Source organism: Lissotriton helveticus, chromosome 5_1 (genome assembly GCF_964261635.1).
Source record: "Lissotriton helveticus chromosome 5_1, aLisHel1.1, whole genome shotgun sequence".
NCBI classification, from domain to species: domain Eukaryota; kingdom Metazoa; phylum Chordata; class Amphibia; order Caudata; family Salamandridae; genus Lissotriton; species Lissotriton helveticus.
Genome location: NC_136065.1, coordinates 45,549,537 through 45,567,313, shown reverse-complemented (window position 1 = coordinate 45,567,313; position 17,777 = coordinate 45,549,537). Strand labels below are relative to the sequence as shown.

Genomic DNA, 17,777 nt, shown 5'->3' with positions numbered 1-17,777 from the left:
TACAGCGACTTGGGTGACCCACGAAAAATGTATCGGGCACCATTTCAAGTTAAGAAGCTTTCTAGAGCAGTACTGTCTACCGGTAATAAAACTTTAACATGAACTTTTGAATTTTCATAATCAGATTTTAGTTTTGGGGAGCTTAAGATCCATAAGACATCGACGAGGAGCAAGAACCCCTAACGTAAGAATTGGGACATGGTTATAAATGCCACCTACAGAGTGCACAGTACAGCCCCAGCTTTCTAAATAAAGACAAGTGTCTTAAGATATCTAACAGGTAAGAAAACTAGAATAGTCTAGTACATAAACATGCGAGGGAGGCATGTATATGAATAAAAAGGCCCTCAAGAAATCAAAGGGTTAACAAAACAGTCAAGGGTTCCAACAAATAATAAGCAGGGGAAACCAGGGAAAGAAAACAGCTCTTGGCATCTGGACTAGAAAGAGAAGGCCGGGCAGAGGAAGTTTACTCTATTAACTGGTGAGTGTAAAGGGTTTGCAGTATGATTTTAAGATATGTGTGGGTTTGGAACCACTGGTTGTTTTGACAAAAATTTGACTGAGAAATAACTGATCCTTATAATTGTATGAAACTGAAAACCGGGGAACCAAAATGATAACTTGGAACCCCCGGTATCCTAATGAGAATGGGTGTTAGGGAGAATTAACTTCACTGTGCGAACAAAGTAGAACGGGGTGCTGTACGAATGCACATGGGTGTTGAAGGTTATACATCCACGGCATAATGTGTACAAAGGGGTGCAGGACAATTGTATATGGTGGTACTCAAACAGTAGGAATGCCCCTTTAAGAATGGATATTAAAGAAGAAATTATTTATGAGTGTGATGTAAAGTATCATGTAAAGTATCATGTCTATGTCCTTTGCACTGAGATGTCATGTTTGGGAAATAACAGTGGATTCATTGTTATTTGATTATTTCTCTACACAGGATTTTTTTTATTATTGTTTTTTTTGATTTTGTGTTGGAGATTGCATTTTATGTTTTGTGCTGAAGAATATCAAGAAAATCTACCAGAACGCGTCGACGTACAATTTTTTAATGCACAATCTACTTGACATTTTGATATGGTAGATAAATACCTTTGTGAAAATACCAAATTCTGTGTATCCCTTGAATAGGAGCGGACCAGCACCACTAGAAGAACTTCATGTGTAGTGTCTTCTGTTGTCTCTCTAGCATCTTTTTCTTAATAGATTATGTGATTTTGTTGATTTTTAATTGTTATTAAATTGTTGAGCCTCGTGGTGAAGGGGTCAAGAGTTGCATAGTGAGAACTCAATGCTCTGGGACCCTTCCTATTTGTAATTTCATTCTTGTTAGAACACTATGATGAAATGTGGATTTTTTACTGCATAATGATGTATAGGAGTATTTTGTGAACTTCGGTGTAGAAATGTCTGCAAAATTAAAACTCTGGTGCAAACTTGACATTGACTTGGTATGGATTTATGGCAGTAGATCTTTGTAGTAAAAGCGACGACTGTGAAATGAGAGTCTGAAGATCAATAGGGGTTTTTTCTATTTCCTTCTTCAAGGGGATAATTGATTTTTCTGTTAATACGGTGCTCTGTCCCCTTGTTTTGTGAGGCCTCTCTATTGTCTAGTTGACCTGTTTAAAGTGGTTCCATGTATAAATGTTGCTAAGCGATTTTGGCGTAAAGTGCTGAACAATGTCTTTATCAGTTAGCAATAAGTGCCAATGATTAAGCTAATTTACCAGGGATTCTGGCCCTAGGACCAAACAGGCCTAAAGAAGTGACACCAGTGTCTGTCTCCTTGTCTATGATACTTGGGACTGGTACCTACAATCTGGATATGTGTGGCCGGTACTTACATTCCTGATATGTATGACTGGTACTTACAATCTGTATAATATGTGCCTATACATACAATATCGTTTTGTTATGTGGATTTGTAGAGCACTGCTCATCACCCGTGAGGGAATCCAGGCACTGAGTAGGACAGACTTTAGGGTGGAGGAGGAGATCATGCCAGTATCGTCTGGAAGAGCCACGCCTTGAGGTTCCTTCTGAAGCCCATGAGTGAGGGAGGTTCTGGGGCTGTTGCAGGAAGTCGTTCCATGTCTTGAGGTTCCTTCTGAAGTCCATGAGTGAGGGGGAGGTTCTGAGGTGTTGCAGGAGGTCGTTCCACGTCTTGAGGTTCCATCTGAAGTCCATGAGTGAAGGGGAGGTTCTGAAGTGTTGCAGGAGGTCGTTCCACGTCTTGAGGTTCCTTCTGAAGACTTTGATTGAGGGAGGTTTTGAGGTGTTGCAGGAGGTTGTTCCACGTCTTGAGGTTCCTTCTGAAGTCCATGAGTGAGGGGGAGGTTCTGAGGTGTTGCAGGAGGTCGTTCCACGTCTTGAGGTTCCTTCTGAAGTCCATGAGTGAGGGGGAGGTTCTGAGGTGTTGCAGGAGGTCGTTCCACGTCTTGAGGTTCCTTCTGAAGTCCATGAGTGAGAGGGAGGTTCTGAGGTGTTGCAGGAGGTCGTTCCACGTCTTGAGGTTCCTTCTGAAGTCCATGAGTAAGGGGGAGGTTCTGAGGTGTTTCAGGAGGTCGTTCCACGTTTTGAGGTTCCTTCTGAAGTCCATGAGTAAGGGGGAGGTTCTGAGGTGTTGCAGGAGGTCGTTCCACGTCTTGAGGTTCCTTCTGAAGTCCATGAGGGAGGGGGAGGTTCTGAGGTGTTGCAGTAGGTCGTTCCACATCTTGAGGTTCCTTCTGAAGTCCATGAGTGAGGGGGAGGTTCTGAGGTGTTGCAGGAGGTCGTTCCACGTCTTGAGGTTCCTTCTGAAGTCCATGAGTGAGGGGGACATTCTGAGGTGTTGCAGGAGGTCGTTACACGTCTTGAGGTTCCTTCTGAAGTCCATGAGTGAGGGGGAGGTTCTGAGGTGTTGCAGGAGGTCGTTCCACGTCTTGAGGTTCCTTCTGAAGTCCATGAGTGAGGGGGAGGTTCTGAGGTGTTGCAGGAGGTCGTTCCACGTCTTGAGGTTCCTTCTGAAGTCCATGAGTAAGGGGTAGGTTCTGAGGTGTTGCAGGAGGTCGTTCCACGTCTTGAGGTTCCTTCTGAAGTCCATGAGGGAGGGGGAGGTTCTGAGGTGTTGCAGGAGGTCGTTCCACGTCTTGAGGTTCCTTCTGAAGTCCATGAGTGAGGGGGAGGTTCTGAGGTGTTGCAGGAGGTCGTTCCACGTCTTGAGGTTCCTTCTGAAGTCCATGAGTAAGGGGGAGGTTCTGAGGTGTTGCAGGAGGTCGTTCCACGTCTTGAGGTTACTTCTGAAGTCCATGAGTAAGGGGGAGTGTTGGACCCGGCCTCGTGGCGTGGTTCACCTCTGTCCCTCCACACCCTGTGAGTGTAGGCCTGTACCCCGAGTCCCCTGCGCAGCCTCCCCGTTAGTGTAGCCTGCACCCCGAGCCTGGTCGTCCTACCCCAGTTAAGCCTAGATCCCCCTAGAACCTCGACCAGGCCTGCTTTCCCCGCTCCACTCCCGGCTCCGAGCGCCTAACCTTGCATGCCCCACAAGGCCCGGACGCCATCTTCCCTTCCCGGCATCCCTGTCTCCCTGGGCCTAGCGTGACCCCGGCCCCAGCGAAACCCAGACTCCAAAGACGCGCCAGTCCCCGATGGGGGGTAAAGGGCTCCAGAGTGAGATAAGCCAGGGAGTTTCGATGGCACCTCCGGCCTCCCCCGAGGGGCTGGTTTCTGTCACACCTTTGGCCCTCCCCTGTGGGCCAGTTTCGATCGCACCTCTGGCCTCCCCGAGTGCTGGCTCCAGACCCACTGGGCGTCTGGGAATTCCCGGACCCATCTTTCAAAGGGATCAAAGAGCCAACCGCCGGACCTCGCCAACGACCAACCCCCACCTCTGCCTGCGAGCGTCCGGAGATCAAAGAGCAGAAGGACTATAACTGGGCCCGCCCGACAACTAGCGGGCAGTTGTATCTTGGACCTGAAGCCTGCTGATCTGATCGCGGCTGACCCTAAGAAGACTCATCCCGAATTCCTGAGCCCTGCTGACGCTGTCGCGGCTTATCCTTCGCCCTAAGGAACTGAACCACCAGAGCCCTGCTGACGCTGTCGCGGCTCAAGCTGACTTGTAACCATCGGAGCCCTGCTGACGCTGTCGCAGCTCGTCCTCTCTAGACCACCGGAGCCCTGCTGACTCTGTCGCGGCTCGACCTCTAAGACCCTCGGAGCCCTGCTGACGCTGTCGCGGCTCAAGCTGACTTGTATCCATCGGAGCCCTGCTGACCCTGTCGCGGCTCGACCTCTACGACCATCCGAGCCCTGCTGACGCTGTCGCGGCTCCTTACGACTTTGCCAGACCGAGCCCTGCTGACGCTGTCGCGGCTCGAGGAGTACTCTGGTCCGGCTGGACCATCGAGATCAACATCACGACCGAGCCGACTCGACAGAGGTGAGGCAGCCAGTACGACCATCATCCCGTACCCCCCGGCTCGAGGATTGAGAGCTGTGCGTAGGGTACGCCGCGTACTGACCTAGAGACTAAAAGACTGTCCCGCTTCCCCCTTCCCGAATCCTCAAAGACTTTGTGGTCCCTCGATCACTGTGTACATAAGAGTGCTTTCTTCATTTATTGCTATATAAAGAACCTGTGACAAGAATCCAACGATGTGGTGTCTGTTCATAGTGTGGTGTGAGCTCAGTGTGTACGATCCTAGACTCGAAGTCCTCCCCGGTCAAGACTCGGCAAGTTCTGTGGAAGAGGTGGGCCTTGGGGTGACCGGGTGAGCATAACCTGGCCCCCTGAGATCGCCCCTTCTAACAGGGAGGTTCTGAGGTGTTGCAGGGGGTCGTTCCTTGTCTTGAGGTTCCTTCTGAAGTCCATGAGTGAGGGGGAGGTTCTGAGGTGTTGCAGGAGGTTGTTCCACGTCTTGAGGTTCCTTCTGAAGTCCATGAGTGAGGGGGAGGTTCTGAGGTGTTGCAGGAGGTTGTTCCATGTCGTGAGGTTCCTTCTGAAGTCAATGAGTCAACTGCGTTCTCCGTCAACTGAATCAGCACATGGACAATATCAACATGCTAGACCAACACCAATCAGGCTTCAGAAAATGCTGTAGCACTTAAACTGCGATCCTTAACATCGTCGATGACATCCTCAAATCCCTTGACACTGACCAATGTTGCCACCTCATTCTCCTAGACCTCTCGGCAGTCTTTAACATGGTGGATCACAATCTTCTCATCAAGGCTCTCAAAGACCGGGTAGTTGCAGACGAGGTGGTCCTTCAACGGTTCTCCTCCTTCTTTCACTGTTGCTCCCAAAGGATGAAAATCAAATCCTTTACGTCCGACCCACTCCCCGTCAACAGAGGTGCCCCCCAAGGTTCAGTACTCTCCCCTCAGCTGTTGAACATAAACATGGAACCCCTCACAACCATTCTAAAAAAAGCCAACATACGCTTCCACCTATATGCAGACGACACTCAGATCTACCTGGAAACCTCCTCCATTAACGAAATTCTAAGACTCAACAACACTATCAAAGAGGTTGAACAATGGCTGGCAACAAATCACCTTAAACTCAATCAAGAAAAAACGAAATCCTCCTCATCTCCAACAAAGATGAAAACCCGCAAATCGTAGAGTGGCTGAAAGCTATCGATCCCCTCAACTGCAATCTCACCCTGGCTAACTCAATAAAATCACTAGGAATCACCCTTGACCAGAAACTAACCATGACCAACCACATTAAGACCTCCGGCAAGAGTGCCTTCCTTAATCTGAAGCTCCTCAACAAAAGTAAACCTTTCATCCCGCCCATGGACCTCAAAGAAGCCACCCAGTCACTGGTGTTATCTAGACTGGACTATGGGAACGCAGTTCTATGTGTATGTATGTATGTGTATAGGCATTTATATAGCGCACTACTTACCCGTAGGGTCCCAAGGCGCTTCGACCGCTGCGAAACCCTTCCTGGCTTCCCTGCGAGATGGTCCCTTAATGGGTATCTCCAGGGTGAGACCAGGCATCCCCGGCGGTCTGGTGGGGCCGTTAGTGAAGATGAGGCAAGCTAATGCCCAGAGTTGCCGAGTGTGATCGCTGATCAGAGTGGGCACCGAGGCGAGAGAATTATCGAGTCCGCTGACCCTGGTCCAGAAACCTGCCGCGCCGGGAATCGAACCCTGGTCCCGGGCCGTCCTCTGCTCTCGGGTCTGCCGCCTCTAACCAGTGAGCCACACTAATTCACTAACTCCCCGGTACAGCTCTCTCCCCTTAGCCCCACTCAAAACAACTCTCAATGCTGCTGCCAGAATGGTCACTGGAGTAAAAAAATACGACCACCTATCTCCCGCACTCAGAGAACTAAAATGGCTCCCAGTGGAAATGCATGCCACCTTTAGAACTGCCTGCCTCACTCACAAAGCCTTGCAAACAGGGAAACCGGAATACCTGGCCTCCAAGCTCAATAAAGCCGGCTAGTCAAGAAACCTTAGAAGTCCCAACACCCTCTTACTAATCCCTCTGAAAACACGCAAGCAAAAAACTGCGGCCCGTTCATTCACAGGAATCTCACCCAAAATCTGGAACTCCATCCCGGTTTATATCAGGACTACTCCCTCCTTCCTAGAATTTGAAAGACTCTTAAAAAACGTATACCTCAACCGTGCCTTCCCAAACTGAATTCCGAAATGCACAAGCCGGCACCCTCTTGCCACCAGGCAATTGCTCCAACAATCCCCACCTCATCCCTGCCGCCTAACCCCCTACTCTCCTCTACTCCCGGAGGAAGACTGAGCTCAGGACTTTATCCACGCATCAAGACTACCTCGGAACCATTCTACCTCAATGTCCTCCTCGGACCCACAGCACACTGAAACTCTCGAACACTTATGCTTTCTTTTGCCTCTTTTATGTGTTTTTTCTCCCCTATATACTGTAAAGCGCTCCGATACCTTCGGGTCTGGCTAGCGCTATATAAAACCTCTTAAATAAAAAATAAATAAATGAGGGAGAGGGAGGTTCTGAGGTGTTGCAGGAGGCTGTTCCATGTCTTGGCTACGAGGTACGAGAAGGAGCGTCCTCCGCTTCTGGCCTTCTTGTTGAGAGGGAGATGTGCTCTTGCCAGGGACGCAGATTGAAGGTGTCTGGCGGGTTGGTAGAAGTTGAGACGGTGGTTGAGTTATGCTTGACTGATGCTGTTGTGCGCTTTATTTGCTTGGGTGAGTAGCTTGAACTTACATCTTTCCTGGACTGGGAGCCAGTGGAGGTTTTTCAGGTGCAGAGAGATGATCAGAATGAGTCTGGCGGATGATTTCTGGGTGATTTGGAGTTTGGCATAGTACATGGGCTGGGATTCCGAAGTAGAGTGTGTTTCCGTAGTCAAGTCTGCTTGTAATAAGTAGCTTGGTGACTGTTCGTCGGTTGTTAAGTGGTATCCACTTGAAAATCTTGCTTACCATTCACAGAATGAAGTAATATGATGAGGCAGTGGCATCGAGCTGTATGGTCATGGAGAGGTTGGTGTCCAGTATGACCCAGAGGTCTTGCCATGGTTCATAAGGGTGGGTGGGGGCCAAGTTCCAAAGGCCACCAAGAGGAATCCCAGGGGAAGTGGTTGTTCCCGATGATAAGGACCAATGTTTTGTCTGAGTTGAGCTGGAGGTAGTTGTTTTTCATCCAAGCAGCAATGTTGCGTCTGCAGTTTGCAAATTTTGCTTTGGCGATACTGGTAGAGTCGGTATGGGAGAGAATGAGCATCATGTCATCAGCGTAGGATACTAGGTTGATGCCATGAGCTCTGTGCTGTCCCCGAGGGGTGTCAAGTGGATGTTGTAGAGTGTTGGGCTGAGCGACGAGCCTTGAGGCTCGTGGGGTCAGGGTTTCTAGCTCTGGGAGCGGTCCAGGCTCAGATGGGTGCAGACGGGCTTGCCTTTGCCGTGCCGGCTGTGCATATCCACTATGTGATCGTCTGCAGCCTGCATTAAGTCTGGCTTCGAGTAGGCGGAACTTCTGCCAGTGGGAAGAACAGTGAGTGTGAAAAACCCGGGTGAGAAGGCCCAGTCCAGAAGAAACAGGCGTGAACACCTGGGCAATGGCGGTGCCACTTGGTCAAAAGTCGTTAACTGGATCAGGCTGGAACAAGTTGGAACTGGAGTCCACAGGCAAGTGGCGGGCGAGGCTTGAGTGGTACTTAAAGTCTGGGGGCCTGATTCACAAAGGTAAACGTAGACCAAAAGTTCAAGTTCAGACCTAAAGTCTAACTTTACAGGTAGTAAAGTTAGAATTGAGGTCTAAACTTAGACTTCAGGTTTTGGTCGAAGTTTACCTTCGTGAATCGGGCCCAGGGCTTGTCCTTTTAGTGATTCCTTTCTGTAAGTGAGACCACATCCTATCCATCTTTACATATTTCTTGCACTCTCATCTCCGCAGGTAAAACTTCAGGAGTGGCTGCGTCCTCTGAAGAGCAAGAAGGAATATTTTCTGGAGTCTAAAGTCAAGGAAGAGAAAGAATATAAAACCCTGAGGGTGAGTGCCAACAGTGAATCCTGTGTCTGTTCATGTCTGAGCCCTTGTCTATGCATGGACCTGTTAAAACCGATGAGTCGCCCAAAAGAATGGGTTATCATCCCCACCAGGTAAATTCACTGACCGGAGTCACTGCCATGGATATTGGGGCTCAAATTTGCCAAGGGTTTGTCCTAAAATAAACAAAGTGTAGTGTCCTCGAAGACCTTTTTGCAATTTAACTTTTCTCCATTCCTAAAGGCTATTTGTTGGCCAACTGAAGTTCAGACAAAAATGTATATGTATTAAGTTTCAAGATAATAGTAGGTGAGTGCTTAAATTGAACCTAGCCACCTCGTACCTTATAATTTCTAAAATAAACAAAAACACTAAGGGGCAGAGTTACAAGCCCCTTGCGCCACTTTTGCGTCACTTTTGCGTCACTTTTCCCATGTTAAGAGTGACGCAAATGTAGCGCAAGGGCTTGTAAATCTGCCCCTAATTACTCTGCTGACCTTAAGGTATTACTTACATGGTGAGCATTAGTGTGTGTATGGACAATTGTGGCATTATCTGGCTGTGAGTATGTACTAGTTTGAGTGAGCGTGTTCAAGCTTATGTGTGCGTGTCTTAGTATGTGTTCATATATGGATGGCTCTGGAGTTATCTTTGGGAGTGCATTCTTGTCTGTGCCTCTCTGTTTTTGTGGACATAGGTAAGTTTTGTGTGTGTGTGTATGTGCATTTATGGATGTTGAGCCATGCAAATTCATGTGCACATTTGTGTGTGTGTGGGTTTGGGGGTTGTGTATGCTTTGATCTGGATTTATTTTCTGTGAGTTTGTACTTGCATATGTGAATGCCTGTCGATAGGTTTGCATATTGCAAGGTCTTATGTATGCATGGACCGGAGATGTCCATCTGTGAGAATGTGCATGCATCTATGTATCTGTGAGTGCATACATTAATGTGTGCATCTGTGTGAATGTGTGCCACTGTGAGGTTATGTATGCATGGAGCAGAGATATCCATCTGTGAGTATGTGCATGCATCTATGTATCTGTGAGTGCATACATTAATGTTTGCATCTGTGTGAATGTGTGCCACTGTGAGGTTATGTATGCATGGAGCGGAGATATCTGTGAGTATGTACATGCATCTATGCATCTGTGTGCAAGTGTGATCATGCACTTGTGCATATATATGAGTGTGTGCCTCGGTAGGTTTGTGTGCGCATGTGTCAGAACACCGTTCAGAGGGCCATGGGGGATGCAGGAGCTACTGGGCCCATCCGAGGTGTCTGAGGCCTTTTACTCCTGATATCCCAGGGCCCGCCCTTTTATGGATGCTGTTCAACTGGGTCAAGCCCCTCCTTCTGCACCTGACTCTCATGTGGGTAGTGTAGCTCAAGCAGGCAAGGCTCCTTTGAGGGAAGCTCATATACAGATCAGTGAACACTACCTATAGCTCAACGTGCGAGCTGTGCAACAATAAGTCGATGTCCAGTCAAATACTTGTTTTTATATCAAAAGAAGTATTTCAATTCTAACTCTACCCAAACAAAGGTAAACATTGTTCAAAAGCAATATCACAGACCCCTTGAGGTCGGGGCTCTGGTAGTTGTCAAGCAACTCTCTGTCCTCCTTCTTGTAGTGCAATGGGTTCAGTGTTATTCCCCATTCACTGATGGCTGCATCCAGGGGATGTAAACTAGTAAGCCGTACTCAAGAGTTCTTACCTAGGCCTCTGTTAATAAGTTCACTCACTAGAGCCTAAGGGTTTGCAGCACCAATAGCGGTATGTCCCCTGGGGTTCAAAGGGCCCAGTTCTTTGCTTAACCATTTTGGCATCAGGGAACCCATTGGCGATGCAGCGTGGTCCTCGTCTGGAGCAGCTACGTCGGGCTGCGAACAATCACACGTGGCAGCACCTGGCAGGACACAGCTCTCTCTCGAGCCATGTTGCTTGCGGATTTAGACGGTGAGGGTTTCTCCTGCTCCAGCAGTCATGCACTAAGTCACTTCTTTCTCGACAGGGATGGGCGTTGTTGGACCCGGCCTCGTGGCGTGGCCCGTATCTGTCCCTCAGAACCCTGCGAGCGTAGGCCGGCACCCTGAGCCCCTGCGCAGCGTCCCCGTAAGAAGAGCCTGCACCCAGCAGCCTGGTCGTCTCACCCCCGATGAGCCCGAACCCCCGTAAACCCACGACCAGGCCGCATGTCCCCGTCCCGCTCCCGGCTCCGAGCGCCTAGACCTGGCGTGCCCCACAAGGCCCGGACGCCATCTTCCCTCCCCGACATCCCTGTCTCCCTGGGCCTAGCGTGACCCCGGCCCCAGCGAAACCCAGACTCCAAAGGCGCGCCAGTCCCAGCCGGGGGGTAAAGGGCTCCCCGAGTGAGATAAGCCAGGGAGTTTCGATGGCACCTCCGGCCTCCCCTGAGAGACTGGTATCTGTCACACCTTTGGGCCTCCCCTGTGGCCCAGTTTCGATCACCCCTCTGGCCTCCCCGAGGGCTGGCTCCAGACCCGCTGGGCGTCTGGGAATTCCCGGACCCATCTTTCAAAGGGATCAAAGAACCAACCGCCGGACCTCGCCAACGACCAGCCCCCAGGGCCTGAGACCTCCGCCTGCGAGGGTCCGGAGATCAAAGAGCAGAAGGACTATAACTGGGCCCGCCCGACAACTAGCGGGCAGTTGTATCTTGGACCTGAAGCCCTGCTGATCTGATCGCGGCTGACCCTAAGAAGACTCATCCTGAACCTCTGAGCCCTGCTGACGCTGTCGCGGCTCAAGCGGAACCTGCAACCATCGGAGCCCTGCTGACGCTGTCGCGGCTCAAGCTGAACTTGCACCATCGGAGCCCTGCTGACGCTGTCGTGCTCGACCTCAAAGACCATCCGAGCCCTGCTGATGCTGTCACGGCTCAAGCTGAACGGAACCATCGGAGCCCTGCTGACGCTGTCGCGGCTCGACTTCTAAGACCATCCGAGCCCTGCTGACCTCGTCGCGGCTCGAGGAGTACTCTGGTCCGGCTGGACCATCGAGACCACCATCACGACCGAGCCGACTCGACGGAGGTGAGGCAGCCAGTACGACCATCAGCCCGTATCCCCCGGCTCGAGGATTGAGAGCTGTGCGTAGGGTACGGCTCGTACTGATCCCGAGACTAAAAGACTGTCCCGCTTCCCCCTTCCCGAATCCCCCAAGACTTTGTGGTCCCTTGACCCCTGTGTATATAAGAGTGCTTCCTTCGTTATTTGCTTATATAAAGATCCTGTTACTAAAACCCACCGGTGTGGTGTCTGTTCGTAGTGTGGTGTGAGCTCAGTGTGTACGATCCTAGACCCGAAGTCCTCCCCGGTGAGGACCTCACAATCAAGACTCGGCAAGTTCTGTGGGAGAGGTGGGTCCTGGTGTGGTCGGGTGAGCACAACCTGACCCTCTGAGATCGCCCCTTCTTACATTGGTGGCAGTGTCGCGATAAGAACCTACGTCTAGGGATCGTACAGTACTGACACACTACCCGAACGAAGAAGCAGCCATGAGCGTCACAACCGACAAAACCACATTCCAGATGGAGCTTCTGGGAGACTATTCGCACCGTGAGCTCAAGCAATTCTGCAAAGATCTCCGTATCCCGTCAACGGGATTAAACACCAAAGAGGACTTCCAACAAGCTCTAACAGCCTGGGTGGAGGCCGGAGCACAACCTCCAGCACCGACAGAAGCCAATGGAGGGGGAGCCCCTCTGATCGAAACCCACGCCACAGAGCAAGAAAGGACAGAGTCCCCGACGCGGACTCCCAGCACGGAGAGAGGTCTATCTCGAGAAGAGATGACCGACCGAGAACGCAACCGAAGCCACGAGCTAGAACTAGCCCGTTTGAAGATGGAGGTAGAACTCAAGCTGGCCGAGAAGAAGCTAACTATCGAGCAGCTGCGGCTGCAAGGAGAACTGGAGGAGAAGAAACTCCAGAGAGAACACGAAGGGAAGAGGCTCCAGCTGGAGCACGAGCGCAGCATATTGGAGATAGAACTAAAGGCCCGGAACGAAGGCAACAAAACAGCGGCGGCCCGAGAGGCCATCCCCCCGGTGGAACCAAAGGTCCACATCCCCAAGGACGTGGTCAAAGAATATTATAAAAACGATGACATCCAGCAATGGTTCAAGGCCTACGAGGTAGCTATGATCTCCCACCGAGTTCCGCAGAAAGATTGGGGAGCCGGGCTGTGGGGTCGATTCCTGAGTGAGGGGAGAGACACCCTACTCGACCTACCGTCTGTCGAACAGACCTCCTACAGCCACATGAAAGAAGCCCTCCTCACAAGGTACGGGCTCACTCCAGAAATGTACCGCCAACGCTTCCAGGACTGCAAGAAGATCCCCGGCACCACCTGGGTCGAATATGTCAAGTCAAGTCAAGTCAAGTCAGAATATAGCGCACTACATACCCATAGGGTCTCAAGGCGCTTGAGCAGGGGGGGGAGGTTTACTTATCGAAAATCCATGTTTTAAGTTGTTTTCTGAAGGCTAGGTGGTTTTGAGTAAGGCGGAGGTGGATGGGAAGGGAATTCCAGGTCTTGGCCGCTAAGTAGGAGAAGGATCTTCCTCCCATGGTGGCTTTGTGGATGCGCGGAACAGCGGCGAGGGCTAGGTTGGACGAACGCAGCTGGCGGGTGGGGGTGTAAAAGGAAAGGCGCGTGTTGAGCCAATCAGGTCCAAGTTTGTATAGGGCTTTGTGTGCGTGGGTGAGGAGACGGAATGTTATTCTCTTGTTGACGGGGAGCCAGTGAAGGTCTTTCAGGTGAGCGGAGATGTGTTCTGTGCGGGGGATGTCTAGTATGAGTCTGGCTGAAGCATTTTGGATGCGTTGGAGTTTTTTCTGTAGTTTCGCGGTGGAGCCGACGTAAAGGGTGTTTCCGTAGTCCAGACGGCTTGTAACCAGTGCGTGGGTGACCGTTTTTCTTGTTTCGGTGGGGATCCAGTGAAATGTTTTTTTGAGCATGCGTAGGATGTTGAAGCATGAAGACGAGACGGCGTTGACTTGTCTGGTCATCGAGAGTGAGGAGTCCAGGATGATGCCCAGGTTCCGTGCGTGGTCCGTCGGTATGGGGGCTTTTCCTAGGGTCGTTGGCCACCAAGAGTCGTCCCAGGCGGAAGGGGATGAGCCCCACCGGTGTCAACATATGTCAACTTCTACAGCCGGGCCCTGGAAGGGTGGATCAAGGGCAGCAAAGTATCCACCTTCGAGGGGCTCATCGACCTCATTGCCTATGAACATTTGTCCCTGAATTGCTTTGTGGAACTCCGACAGCACCTCCTGGACAGCAAGTTGGCTGACCCCCGGAAACTGGCCGTCGAGGCCGATCGCTGGGTGAGCACCAGAGTCCCCCGGGGGACCGGGGGAGATTCTGGCCGAAATGAACAGGGGTCGTCCCGCCAGAGGGGAGGGGGAATCAGAATAGACAGAGGGGTTCCCAGGTAGGGTCCCCACGTAGTCCCCCCAGAAACCAGCCCGGCACCTCGCCTCCCACAGCGCGCGCAGGGTTTCCCCCAGCTAAGCCAGGGCCCGAGTCAGCCAAGCCTGCTACCATTGCCAGCAACCAGGGCACTATGCCAATGACCCCCGCTGCCCTTTGTTCAAGAAGCCTGCCGCTGCAGGGCCCCCAGCGTGCCACATCACCTCAGTAGCCCTAGAAGAAGAGGAGGGAGAAGAGGAGTTCGAGGGAGCTGACCCCGCAGCCATAAATGTAAATGTAAATGTAAATGTAAATGTTTGTATTTTATATAGCGCACTTCTACCCGGAGGCCTCGTAGCGCTGTATTCATACCGCTGCGGAACCCATCCTGGCTTTCCTGTGAAATGTCCACTCCTGGGCACCCCCAAGGTGAAGCCAGGCATCCACAGCGCTGCTGGGGCCGTTGTGGAGATTAAGCAAGCTATTGCCCAGAGTCACAGAGTGGGACCCATGATTAGACTAGGCACCGAGGCGAGAATTATCAGGTCCGGGGAAATTGAGCCCAAGACCCGCCGAGGCGGGAATCGAACCCTGGTCCCGGGCCAGACCTCTGCATCAGGGTCTGCCGCTCTAACCATTGAGCCACACTTCTCCAGCCATGATGTTAGTATCCCTGGGTGATAGAGAGATGGTCCCAGGAGCCCCCCTACCCGACAATACCGAGAAGTACCGACAGCAGGTGACTGTCAATGGCCATCACATAGGGGCGCTCCGAGACACGGGGGCCAGTATCACCGCCGTCAAACGGCATCTAGTAACCGAAGCCCAGATTGTTCTCCACATCTCCTGCAGGGTGATCGCAGCCGATAACTCCGTCCGCACCTGCCGGATAGCTCAAGTCCCGTTCGAGTGGGGGGGCGTCTCTGGGGAGTTACGAGTGGCAGTCCGCTCCGACATGCCCGTGGACTGCCTGCTCGGCAAGGATCTAGAGAGCTCCCCATGGCAGCGGGTTGAGAAAAGAACCCACCTGGAGATGGTGGGCCTGCCCGAATGGGCCTGTGTGAGTACCCGGTCGATGACCGCCCGAAGGGTCACACCCGCAGGGGCGACCTTAGAGGCGGCACCAATGACCCCTGAGGACCCCGAGGTCCCTGAACCCTCCGAAGCCCCTGAACTGTTCCCCGGGGAGAGCTTCCCCCCCGACGCAGGTCCCCTCGGCCCTAGCGTAGATTCGACCCCGAGCCTGGACGACCTTCCTGAGCTGGCCCAGTGGCGCCAGGAAGGGGGACCGTCCCGTGAAGAATTCTGCCTAGAGCAGACATCCTGTCCATCCTTGGTGGGGCCGCGGCAGCAGGCCACCGCCCAGGCCGCCGGTGACCAGTCTGGCTCCCACTTGGTATATTGGGAAAACGGCCTCTTATACAGCGAGCAAAAGTCCGCCGAGCTAGGGTCCGGCCGAGTGCTGGTGGTCCCCCTACGCTTCCGCGGCTTCCTCCTGAACCTGGCCCATGACGTGCCCCTGGCGGGACACTTGGGACAAGACAAAACGTACCAGCGCCTGGTCACCCACTTCTACTGGCCGGGCATGCGCTCCGATGTGGAGGCTCACTGTAAGTCCTGCCCCACGTGTCAGTCCAGCGGGAAGAGCGGCGGAAGGCGCAAGGCCCCCCTCCAGCCCTTCCCCGTGGTCAGTACCCCCTTTGAGAGGGTGGGAATCGACATCGTGGGCCCCCTCGACCCCCAGACCTCCTTGGGGCACCGCTTTATCCTAGTGCTGGTGGGCCATGCCACCCGCTACCCCGAAGCCATTCCCCTCCGGACGGTGACCGCCCCTGTAGTGGGGCGGGCCCTCATGGCCATCTTCTCCCGGGTGGGATTCCCCCGAGAGTTCGTCAGCGACCGAGGGACCAACTTCATCTCGAAATACATGAAGTCCCTCTGGCAGCAATGTGGGGTGACCTACAAGTTCACCACCCCATATCACCCCCAGGGGAACGGTCTGGTGGAACGTTTCAACCGGACCCTCAAAGGGATGATCATGGGTCTCGAAGAGCCCCTGAGGCGTAAGTGGGACGTCCTCCTTCCCTGTCTCCTCTTCGCGTACCGCGAAGTCCCCCAGAAGTCCCTGGGGTTCAGCCCCTTCGAGCTGCTCTATGGGCACCCCGTCCGGGGACCCCTCACCCTGGTCAAGGAAGGGTGGGAGACGGCGGCCCCAGAGCCCCCTCCCGATGTGTTTCGATACATTTTGGCCCTCCGGAACCAGACGAGGAAGTTCCGAGAGCTGGCCGAGGCCAACCTCGAAGTCAGTCAAGAAGAAATGAAACAGTGGTATGACCAAAATGCCACTCTGGTCGAGTTCCAGCCCGGACAGCGGGTCTGGGTGATGGCCCCCGTAGAGCCCTGTGCCCTGCAAGACAAGTGGACAGGGCCCTTCAAGGTGGTCGTACGCAAAAGTCAGGTGACCTACCTCATCGACGTAGAGTCCCCCTGGAACCCCTTGCGGGTCCTTCACGTGAACCGCCTCAAGCCCCACTTCGCCCGGTCCGAGTTGAGTTTGCTCCTCGCCACGGACGATGGGGAAGAAGAAGAAACGGAGCCTCTCCCCGATCTCCTGTCCACGAAAGAAAAAGATGGCTCCGTAGAGGGAGTGAGTCTCTCCTCCTCCCTCTCTCCAGAGCAGCGCGAGGACTGTCGCCAGTTGTTGGGACAGTTCTCGGACCTCTTCTCCCTCACCCCCGGCGTCACCAGCTGGTGCGTCCACGACGTGGACACCGGGGACAGCCCTCCGGTACGGCACAGAGCCTACCGCGTCCCTGACCGAGTCCGGGCCTGTATCAAGGCCGAGGTATCGAAGATGTTGGCTCTCGGGGTGGTCGAAGCCTCTGACAGCCCATGGGCTAGCCCCGTGGTCCTGGTTCCGAAGGCAGCCGCCCCTGGTGCTGTCCCCGAGCTGAGGTTCTGCGTTGACTACCGCGGGCTCAACGCAGTCACCAGAACCGATGCTCACCCCATCCCCGAGCCGACGAGCTTATCGATCGCCTCGGGGCTGCTCGCTTCCTAAGCACGTTCGACCTGACCAGTGGATACTGGCAGATCGCCCTCACCGAGGGAGCTAAGGAAAGATCCGGATGGTCACTACCATTTCCGGGTGATGCCCTTCGGGATGAAGAACGCCCCCGCCACCTTCCAGAGGCTGGCTAACCAGGTACTGGCTGGGTTGGAAGAGTTCAGCGCTGCGTATCTGGACGATATCGCAGTGTACAGTTCCCACTGGCCCGAGCACCTCCAGCACCTCTGGGCGGTGCTGACCGCCCTGAGAAGGGCTGGTCTCACCATTAAGGCAAGCAAGTGCCAGATCGGACAAGGGTCCGTAATCTACCTCGGGCATCAGGTCAGCAGCGGCCTCATAGCCCCCCTCCAGCCCAAGATCGATGCCATCGTGGCCTGGGAGGCCCCCACGACCCAGACAGAAGTGCGGGCATTTCTAGGGCTCACGGGGTACTACCGCCGGTTCATCAAGAGTTACGGCAGCATCGTAGCCCCCCTCACGGAGCTAACCTCCAAAAACCAGCCGAAGAAAGTCAGCTGGACCTCCGCCTGCCAAGAGGCGTTTGAAACGCTGAAAGACGCCATGTGCACCGCCCCCATCCTACAGGCCCCCGACTACTCACGAGAGTTTGTAGTCCAGACGGACGCGTCCGAGCATGGCATCGGAGCGGTCCTGTCCCAGGTGAACGAGAACGGCCTAGACCAACCAGTGGCATTCATTAGCCGGAGGCTACTCCCTCGCGAACAAAGGTGGAGCACCATCGAGCGGGAGGCCTTCGCTGT

General features: G+C 53.2%; 1 pseudogene; it reads left to right on the top strand.

Annotated features, from left to right (window-relative positions):
• Positions 1-17,777, top strand: part of LOC144752937 (E3 ubiquitin-protein ligase TRIM39-like) — a 188,071-nt pseudogene that overhangs the window by 77,575 nt on the left and 92,719 nt on the right.